Source organism: Rhodnius prolixus, unplaced genomic scaffold (genome assembly GCF_049639745.1).
Source record: "Rhodnius prolixus isolate KJV_2025 unplaced genomic scaffold, Rpr scaffold_3, whole genome shotgun sequence".
In the NCBI taxonomy this organism is placed as follows: Eukaryota; Metazoa; Arthropoda; class Insecta; order Hemiptera; family Reduviidae; genus Rhodnius; species Rhodnius prolixus.
This window is the reverse complement of record NW_027411603.1, coordinates 13180594-13191772: the sequence shown is the minus strand read 5'-3', so window position 1 is coordinate 13191772 and position 11179 is coordinate 13180594. Positions and strand designations below refer to the sequence as shown.

The window sequence follows — 11179 nt, the reverse complement described above, 5'->3', positions numbered from 1 at the left end:
CTATTACAGAATGGCTTCTCTTTTTTTCATATAAAACACATGATTTCGAAGATGAAGGTTAGGCACACTACACAGAGTAACATTTTTACACTTCTACAATATTTAAACTTTTAGAAAACTTAGCCGTTAAACATAACTTTCCCCCAACAAAAGGCTAGAGAATCTGGCCACCATCTAACGATTCCAATTATCTGTCCCACCTTCAGAAATCCCAGTCTTTTTCCTAACAATATTTATTGTTCAGAAAATATAAATAGATTAAGTACACAATTGTAAATGGTTAGAAAAGGAAGTTTGTAGAAAGTCAAAGGCTTTCTAGTCTATAAGTGAATTCGAACTATGTATACCAGTGATTGTTAACTGATTCCCTGTAATAGCTATATCTTAATTAAATGCAAATAATATGTCTGTATAAAGTTGTTTGCTAAGAAAACGAAGCTACAAATTGTATTCTCTTCAAATTCGAAACTTGATACTGGTTACACAATACATCTTCCCATCCCCGGTAAATGTTAACATTGAATTGTGCATGAAAGATAATTGTTCTTCATTAAATTTTAAAATACTGTTCGTTTGCCCATTAGTTAAGACTAAGAAAGATAGTATAGAAGGCAAGGTATTTATGATTTTAACTGGGGTAGATTTCGTTTATAAATTGTTTCTTAGTAAAAAAGCTAAAGAGTTACAAGAATGTAGCTCGAGATGTGATGGAACACCTAATGGTCTTTTTTTTTAATTGGAGACAATTATTAAATTTTTACGGTATAAATTCAAAAATTTGGATGGTAATTTCAATAATAAGATTTATCACAATATTAATGGAGTGATTTATGCTGTTTTTACTTTATTTTAAATAATTATTTAGTGTTTTCGTGATCAGTGCTCGCTCCTCTTCACTACAAATTCGTTTACTTCAGCAAAACGATAACTAATAGAATTACTGTTCAAATCACTAAAGTAGCTCCGTGGAGCATTTTTTGTATGCATGTACTTCCATATTTACAACATTGATCTTTTACATTAATAAAAATAAACTAGGTTAATAATAAAAAGGTTTGATAATTTAGATTTTGTAAATTTAAATGCAACTTTAAGCCTAAGAAAATATTAATATAAAGACAAATGGGTTTATATGTATAGTGTAACCATGTATTATTAGCCATTTAATCAGAATTAATATTGTACTTTGAGTACAATATTTGGTCAAGTCTAATAAATTCTTATAACATTACACTCTTATTGTTCAAGTCTTCCTCCCAAAACATTTTACATCAGGTTTTCAGCCAAAATATTTTTACCCCTCTGTAACTAAAATTTGTGGCTGTTATGAATAACTTGTACCACCATATATTGCTATAGCTGTAGCTAACTTATTTTCAACCAACAAGCGTTCCAACATCTAACATCCTAACTATTAAACATGGTTGCTTTAATTTCATATCATTAAACTCGGTTAGTTTAAATTTATATTTAATATAGTTACTTAACATCAGCCTTATGTCTTGTAAATTTTCATTTTCTTTCAAATCGCATTCTTTCTCATTTGTACTGAACAACATCTCTTCAATGATAGTAGAAGTTGCAGATAGTAGCATCTTGTCAGGTACTTTTTTGTTAATCTATTTAGTAGCAACATTTGTCATATAAATGAACAAATAAGTTTGTTCATTCTTTACTTTACATTGAATCTCTATTTTTTTAAAAATAATGTTTAAAGAAAGTTGCAACTAACAATAAACACAAAATGGCAGGTTCTAGTGAATAAAAAATTTGCAAAATAATGTGTATCTTTTTTTTAATAAATCACTTTTATTATTATTTTTAATGAAAGATTTATTTAGACTGATTTTCCAATATAATCTAAAAATAACTTCCGGGTCTCAGATATGGCGAAATTCACACTTCTTTTATTCACGTTCTCAATGAAAAAAAGGAAATCATTTGAATTGTATAAAAAGTTTGTGTGACAGCTGGCCAATACAATTTCAGGCTAAGCCAATATTTGTTTAGGCTGGTTACAATTCAAGGGAGATCCCCCATCTATCCCAATCTTCAGAACTCTTTTCCATCCGTGTCCTGTTACTGCTGTTACTGATAATGTTCTCTGCCCAGAATTACTATAGGAAATAAAAAATAAAAAGAAATGAAGAATGAGATTTTGATATAAACATTTAAATACAACTTGGGGCCTTAAAAAGCAATTAAAAAAGAAAAAGAAGAAGAAATGAACAATAAATATGAAGAATTTAACTATTACAAAATTTAATTTTCCATTCAACAGAGAAGTATTCTTTTTCACTGAAAACTAAACGGCTTCCAGATCAAATACTGAAGAGAGTGAGGAGCAAGGGTATCAGGCAGATGACAAAAGATGTAGAGAAGGAGTTAGGGTAGTGTTCACTTGAAGAAGATGGAGAAAAAAGTGAAAAAACTAAAATAGGGAGATGTAATATAGTAAACAATAAATTGAATTACATGGATCACTTTAAGTAACATTGATTGCGCAGTATGTGAAATAAGTTTTTTTCTTTTTAAATTAATATAAAATACATAAACTTGTTTTTTTTTTTTTTTTAAATTGCTACACTGGACTCTTTTAGGTGCTTATTTTAAGTTCTTGGGAGTTTATTGTCATTTCGAGGAGTGCAGAATTTAAAAATGTCCAACGCCACGTATAGGCAAGAGCTAAGGTAGTCAAGATAAATCAACGGTCAGACTCGATACGAATCCTGTCTTTTATTATTTCTTTGCAGAGTGGTGGTGTGATTGACTGACATAGGGTGGTAAGTCCTCAACTTTATTTCGCTACAAGTTCCTTTATTAAAATTTATGGATCAAGAAGTTATATTGTAACATTGTTTAAAAATCTTTTCATTTTAGGACTTGCGATTTCTAGGGTATCATACGTACCAACATATCGTATGAGTTATTGTAAATAAAGAGTACAGATTCAGAGAGTTCACTATTTAGATAGAGAGCCTGCAATGGTACGGAAGGAAGGAGAAAGGAAGAGGGTAAAAAGATGATAAATTACATTCGAAGAAGAAGGAAAGGGAAGAGGTGGCCAAAGATAGCGATGGGAAAAGAACGTTGAGAAGGGAAATGGCTTCAAATAGCCAGAGAGCAGCAGACTGAGCAAATAAACTTGGGAGGGATGTAATATTGTGAGACTGTTCTTGTAAGAAATAGTGTTGAGAAGTAAGCAAGAAAGGATATGCCACAGAAATTACAGAACTTTCAATAACACAAGGTAGTGTTAGCTCTGTGGTTTGCGCACTGGACTCTCACGCGAAGATAAGGGCTTAAAACAGAGCTTTTGCGGAAAAGTAGAAAATTAAATTTAATGAAAATCCTTAGTCATTTTCAATAAAATCGAGACGAACTAAAAAATCTTCAGCGAAATAGCTCACCCAGTTGGTAGATTTCGATCGATTCTTTGTAAATGACGATGCTTCCAAATTGAATGCCAAGTTTAAGCTATGAATGACTTCCAAATTGAAATATTCCTTTCTGACCAATACATACCCTAGCCATTATTTTGTTTTCAGGAGAATCATTATTTTAATTAAGGAGTAACAACTAAAAGATCATTAGCATTTTCGGCCTTCAAAGAGTGTTTTCTCTTTAGCGGCAGTACCGTTTTACTGTGCATCACCTTACTCGGAGCTGTGAGAGGCTCTTAGTTTGACTAAATCTAAGAGCAGCCAGTACTTCAACCCATGTTAGCTGCGTGATTGCACTCAGCTATATTCGTCCCTTAATAATACTATTATTAATTAAGAAATAATATTATTATTGCACAATTATTAATAACAATTTGCTTGAACGAAAGTAATACGGTCGGTGGTCATTAATAATCGACAATGGAAGTCCCCAATAGTAGATTTAATGAGAGATTTAATCATCTTAACATTCTCTAGATCAACTCGAGAGTATATCATGAGGCCATTAGTGTTTAATACGTCTAGGAGAATTCTCAGGAACTGCTTTGGAACAGAGATGAATAATGGAGAGATTAGGTATTGTGGGATTATTTGGTTATTTCAGATAAGGTAAATATTGACGTTCAGCATGAATTGTTCTGTTTAATAGTTCGAAGGTAACTCAATGCACGTACTTTATGGTGAAAACTCCAATTTGAAATACTGGACTCCATCTGCGTACATCCTTTTTAATAGGAGGAAGAGAAAGTAATTAATTGTGAAACTGTTGCAACTACGAGCTTTTAAAGTCTTAAGTTAAACTAGAAACTAGAAAGGTGGGCATAAACTCAAAGAAGTATTTGTGTCGCTAATAAAAGTTGGGTCTGGTTTTTTCCTTCGTGGTTGTTGATTCATTTAAAGCAAAGAAATTAGTCTGTTAATTAAGTAGAAGCAAGAGCTTACAAAATGTTTGTCTACTCTTCAACTAATTCTCCATCGTAAGATGTTCAACTAGAATAATTAATTGAATTACGTTCATTAGAAATATTATTTTCTGTCACAGACTTCTTCCATTTTCCTTTCTAATGTTCATCCCACCAAGTAAAAGAATTAATTTATTCTCTGTTCATGGCTCTAATGTTTACTATTCTGTTAATATCAGTTTTGTAAAGTTAGTATTTATTTTTTATTATTCATTAAATACATCGTTAAAACTCCTTATTCTTCCTGCAAGTTTTCATTATTCCTTTTATTCTTCCATTTATTGCGAAAGCGTGAAATGACTATTCACTTCCTAAACAAATACTGAAAAACTAAATGAACTTTACAAATAAATTTTTGGTATTATTACATACTTCAACAATTTTCTTTGTCATTTGGGTATACCAACATACTGTCTTCATGAAATAACGTTGTTTGGACGATTGGCAAAAGCTATATGAACGTGAAAAAGTTCAAAACAGACAAATCAGCTAACTCATGCCTCATGTATAAGATTATTGTAAGGAAACATTCATAAAACTTGAAACTGTATACTTCTAAAAATTGAAAGAAGTGAACTATATACACCCGGAGAAGAGTCTGCTGTTCTACGAAGCTCACAAATAAGTAAAAGAAAGCCGAAAATCTCACTCAGCAGAAAAAGGATGGCTTTGGCTCACATATTGGATTGGAGTAGTTCCTGCGTGCATGAAGAAAAATGGCTGGCCTGTTACATGATTAGCTTGCAACATTAGAAAAGGGTTCTGTTTAAGTTTAAAGGCAATTAAACTTGTGTAAAAAGATTTAGTTCAATTTAGGATGAAGATCAAATTAGTTTTTGCCTTGCCTTAAGACTTTTTCTGGCCTCTGCTATTGTGAGGTTGAAGTGAGTACATTCTTTCAATTGGGCGTTGAATCAAGTTGCTTTTGAGTACTAGGCTGTGTATTTTCTTACTATTGGGTAGTTTACCAACCACTTTTATTTTAAGGGATTTATTTATTTTTTGTTTTGGCGTTGACATTGCCAGGGGTATTAAATAACACGAAAGCCATTTGTCGTGTTTGCAAGCCACTTGAATTGGCCTACTTTTTTTATATGGCTACTTGAATTACAGCTCCTGAAGAGTTTAAGTTTAAGTTTCTAACAAGAAAAGATTGATTTTTTTGGCTGTTAATGTTCATAAATTGTCATATATAGTTTAAAACTTTCCTCCATTTTTTTTAACTACCTTTACTTAAGTCTATCGCTAAAAATATAGTCGGCGAGATACTCAAACCTAGATACATAAAAAAATGTTTTAATTATCATCATTTTTAACTTCATCACTTTCTTCCATTATCCTTTCAATATTCAACAATAGTTGTGTGTTCTTTCATTTCTTGAATATATAGAGAAACCAACAATAGCACGACAATAAAATAGAATCAGAAGAATTTATTTGAGCATTTCATTCAGTTGGTTCTGCTAAATCAGTTTATCGAACTAGGCGACCCGGATTATTGGCTTAATAGAAATGTTTAAACAACATAATTTGTCAGTAATGAAACTTGAAATTTTGCAGCATAACTAACAGAGTTTACAACTCTGAGGAAGAGCAGGGGAAGATTGCTAGCTAATGAAGCTATTCCACAATTAAAGCTTATTGAAGAGTTACAGCTTTTTGGATAAAAAATAGTACCAGGAAACATTCTGAGCCCAAATTAAAATTTAATGGCAAAATAACAAATAAATAGTTTAACATAATTACTGAAAAAAAAACAATGAAAGAGAGCAATACAAATAGCAAAACGAAAGCAATTAATGGGAAGAAACACTGTTTAATAAAACGGGTGCAATCGACTGAAATAATAGACCAAACAATGCATTTTAAATAACGTTTAGTTCGCTATCTGCAACTTAAATTACACATTTTGTGGTATTTGGAATTCATTTCTTCCGTTTTACAATATCTTATACATTCTTTTGAGTGGACAAATATCCCCAAAACAGGAAGCTTAAACTTTCGTTAACCTTCAGAATAGAGGTAATTACGGACTTATAAACTGAAGGAATTTTCAAATACAAAATGGCTTTTGAAGGTAAGTAATACTTAAATAAAATAAAAAAAAATGCCCACTTGTGAAATAAATACTTTTCTAAATATTCTGGAAAAGGAATTGGTTATTCGTTTAAAAACCTCGATCCCACAAATGAGAGTGAAAGATAACATTAACATATATGTGAGAAAGAAAGAAAACTAGAGGCAACACAATACCAAAATATCGTAGATTTCAACAGATCACACTCGTCTGAATTGAACACTGTGAAAAAATTAATTCTGTCCAATATTTTATATGGAAAGTAGCACATTTGTATTGTACCTTTGGGAAGGATAACAAAAGGGCTCTCCAGTATTATTATATAAAATTTACTCAACGGTTGAATCAGGCTTTTATCTCTATAAAAACAGTTTTTTCCATTTTATTATATTTTTTAAATTATCTGTAAATTATTTGAGTCGCTGCGCGTTGTTTTTATAATATATAATGTTTTGTAAAATATTATAAAAAATAAGAACATTTTATTCACCTTTATGTCTTGTACTTTAACCAGAACATTATATACATACTCCAGATAATATTCTCATAAAGCGTGCAGTTCTAGCTAATGCTGATGATATTAGTACATTGAGAGGTCCGCGGAGAACGGTGACGGTAGTTAACCCGGACATAAGAAGCATTTCCTTTATAAACTGCTCATGAAAGATGTCCTGATGTATAGCTCAGAAATGTAGGCAGTAACTAACAAGGAAAATTTAAAAGTCAAGGAAAATAATGAGTAGAAGATTAATTATTATCTAGAACTTGTTGACTTATACAGGGATTCCAATATGACCAAAAAAGTGAGTTTGGCTAGGATACGGTGGAATGGACATATTACGAATGGTACAAATGCGATAACGAAGAAACAATTCAATGTCGAACCTGTCAAATTCTTGATTGGTCGGCAGCTATTCCATCCAGCAGATGGAATGGAACAGATTTTTGAAGCAGTCATCAGTAATGGATTGAAGCTGGAATGGATGATTATAATATATATGTATCGTATATAGCCTTAAAATTGTTCGTTTTGGATAAATTTGCTTCAACCTACAATTTCTACTATCAGGAAGGCGGAAGAAATGTTCTAATGTCTTGAATAAGTCTGATCCTGCACTTCGGCCAAGAAAAAGGTTCTTCAGCCCAGACATGATCACAAGATCACAACGTACGAAACAATACGGTAGAGGATTGAGGTTGATTGGTACGAGTAAAGTTAAAAAGTTTTTTAGACAATCACGTGTTGGACTTTGTTAAACATGCTTGTCATTTTTCCATGAAACATGAAGTTTTTTTTTCAATAATTACCAACAAGTTTTCGGAACATAACTTTATCTATTTTACGTTTCTTTAATTTTTTTATTGAAATGATTCTGTAAACTTAGAGTGGGTGTTATTTTTATTCTTAGGCACTCACATTTGTTAAACTCTTTCACGTGTATTTATTGGGTTCCGTTCCAACAATTATTTGTCTAATACAATCATAAAAACAATAATGATTGACTTTTCCAAATTGATCACTAGGTATCACTTATTAAACTATTCATAAAGAGCTTTTATCATTCTTTGGAATAAGAGCGGTGTAGAGGACAACACGGCGATATCTTCAGCGTAGGCTAGCTATCTGATGTTCGTTTTGCCAACATTTCCAGATTATCATAGCGTTAATAAAGAGAGAAAACAGTCAATAAAGCTCCTTGTTTAACCCCCCACAAAAATTGTATATGATTCTGACAAACCTTCTTTATTCCACAACAAGCCAGGAGTATTATTATGCAAATTATTAATTAAATTGATCATAGGTATATGAATTTAAACATTCTCTTTATATGTATACATATATATAAAGTGAATGAAACAATTGATATCGAGTTTACTTGAATTGTAGAAAATCAAGTTAGGAGTTTTTAAAATGTAATTGTTGAAGTAAAACTCTACTAATGTTTGTAGTTAATGTATACCAACTTTTCTCACAATTTCACCACTCATTTAAACTTCTGTGGAGAGAATAGGTTACATGTGTGACATATAATCAATCGAACTAAATTTAGGTTAACGAATCATTGCAGCTGTTTAAAATTTAGAATAAAACGAATATTTCTCATTTTTGTGATTTTCTCGAGAGTGGCTCAAAATATTTTCTATAAACATCCGGTCTACTAACCACAATTAGTTCTAAAATTTCAAACACTTTACAGAAATAAAATTAGTAATTAGATAATTATATATCTAGTTTAATTATATATATTAGATATAAATATAATTATAATTAGATCGGAATATGTTTCCCTCTAAAGCAGAGTTACTTTAACTGTCCATAGCATCATGGATGATTTAAGCTTTCATGGAGGGTGGTAGGGTTTTTTCGATTGTTCTTTACAAAAATTGAACTAGATATCAAATCAAGAGGACAACAGAACAGTAACGCAGCATAAAATTCAAGAATCTCATAATTAATTAATGAGAAAATGGTTTTTATACTTATTTTTCTTAAAGTTTATCAGCTTCCGCATCTGGATTACCAGTATTTATGGAAATGCGGAAATGCACCACTAAATTGATGGATAAATTAAGTTAGTGCGGCCCCGGAAGGCGGTGGGAAACTATTCTACTACAATTAAAGATCCAAAAGTGGTGGTAAAGTACCATTTCAGTACTATGGGACTTGCAAAAGAATGTCTGCAAATTATTAGTTCTTGAAATCTGAATTTTCCAAATAATAAATTAGAAATTGTCACGTTGTCCCGACGTAACAACCTCTCAAAGTCATATTAACATAAAATCAGATTGAGATGGATACGTTACATTTGCATATGTACTAACTGACAGTTTCATACAATACAGCACAGAAGAAACATGAGCCCATACTATACCTGTCACATACAGTTTGTAAATAACGACCAACATTTCCCGTAAAGTTGTCACAGTGTCTTCCATTTAGTAATCTTGTCAGATTGCAAAAGCGAGATCCTAAACGATTATATATGTATGCAGGGGTTTCAGGGTTAAGTGTCCTAACTGAAAATATGAATTTAGGACCTCAAAACAAGAAAAGATTTTCCTATAAAGGCAAGCCCGTTAACGCTTAGTTTATGTTAACATAAACTCACGTATAAAGATTTACATTTTATGAATTATTATTAGGTAGGTTATAATAATAAAAAAATAATAGTGTCTTCCAACTACTTTATGAGAGCAAGCAGGCTAAGCCGTCGGTCCTGCACGGCCAATCCAGCGATTGGGATAATGTTGATTTAGCCACTTTCGTGGACCTCTGCCGCAATGTACTGGACAACCATCTGATTGAAACCGTGAGTCCCATCTGAGTTGAGGCGGAATAACTTCAATCAAAATGTAACAATCATTACTAAGAAACTGCAGAAATGTGTCCGTATTAAGCCTAGGTAGTAAGAAATGCGGACCAATTAAAATATTGTCTAATGTCATTGAAACTCACGCTGAAAATGGTGCTCACGAATTGCATGATGTGATAAGTTTTTTGGATGAACATTTCTTGTGAGTGTAGCTTCATCCGTCCAGAGAATATGACGCGAAAAGATCAACTTGATTTAAATACCAATTGTAAAAATTTCTTTGACAAAATGCTTGAAGAATAAATGTCCAACCGTTGATAATGCTGCGGGTGACGTCCATCTTCAAAGAGAGTTCTCCTTACTCTCCTTAAAGAGTTGGCGTAATATGTAATTCAGCTGCAGCTCTTCGTACACTGGCGGTCGGATTATCATCAAAATATTGTAATATTGTCGCACTCCTTTCATTTAATAAAGGGACAAGACCTCCAACAGCACATGGCATTAAAGCAAATGTGCCAGTTTCTCTACGACGTTGAAAAGTGGACCTAAAGATAGTCTTGTATGGTAATCGCACGGAATATTCTCGACGGGCAGCATTGCAAAAACCATACACAAACACCATAACAGCACATTCACTGTTAGAATAAATGCGATGCATAATGATGCAAACTCTGTAAAAGCGTCAGACTAATAAATGTTCTTGAGAAAGAGTTATTATTTAGAAAGTCCACAGTGCAAATTCCAGATGGTATTATTCCGTAAAATGTCAATATTGTTATGTGCAGTTAGAGACACAAGGTGATTTTAGCAGTTATACAATCAATTTATCATTCGTTCTAAAATCTATAGACGTGAATATCTCGTAAATAAAGCTATGACGGGCATACCTTCCTAGGAAACAACTTTTTTCTGGTTTTGAGGTCCTAAATTCATATTTTCAGTTAGCACACTTAACCCTGAAACACCCTGTATATAAATTGTTTAAAAGGAATATTTTTACTTGCGTTACCTTCGGCAAGAGTAACTTTACATCTTTAATGATCTCCTACGGAAATAAGTGATTTCCGAAACATTTACTTAAATATTGGCTGGTGAAGGTTTGTGTGAGCGCTTTAATGCAACCGCCACTTGGTTCACTAAAATAAGAGGTCTTTTTAAGAGAACCCCCACTTAATGTGTATTTACATCCAAAGAATTTGCAAATAAAACGGATAAGTCACGTGAGAAAACGGTACAAGAAAGCTAGGACAAGCAAAAAGTTATTCACATTTTTGGTTAAGAGGTTTTCTTGAAATTTGGAATTTTTTTGGTCAAAATTAAAATTACAAAATAGTAATGCTGAAAAAAAATGCAATGGAATGTGCAATTCAGTGCTAGATCTAC

The 11179-nt window shown here is 32.1% G+C and overlaps 1 protein-coding gene across 3 annotated transcripts in view; it reads right to left on the bottom strand.

The window, feature by feature from the left end:
- LOC141453850 (G-protein coupled receptor dmsr-1-like) overlaps nucleotides 1-11179 on the bottom strand; it is a 186464-nt gene that overhangs the window by 64860 nt on the left and 110425 nt on the right. The window lies entirely within an intron of this gene.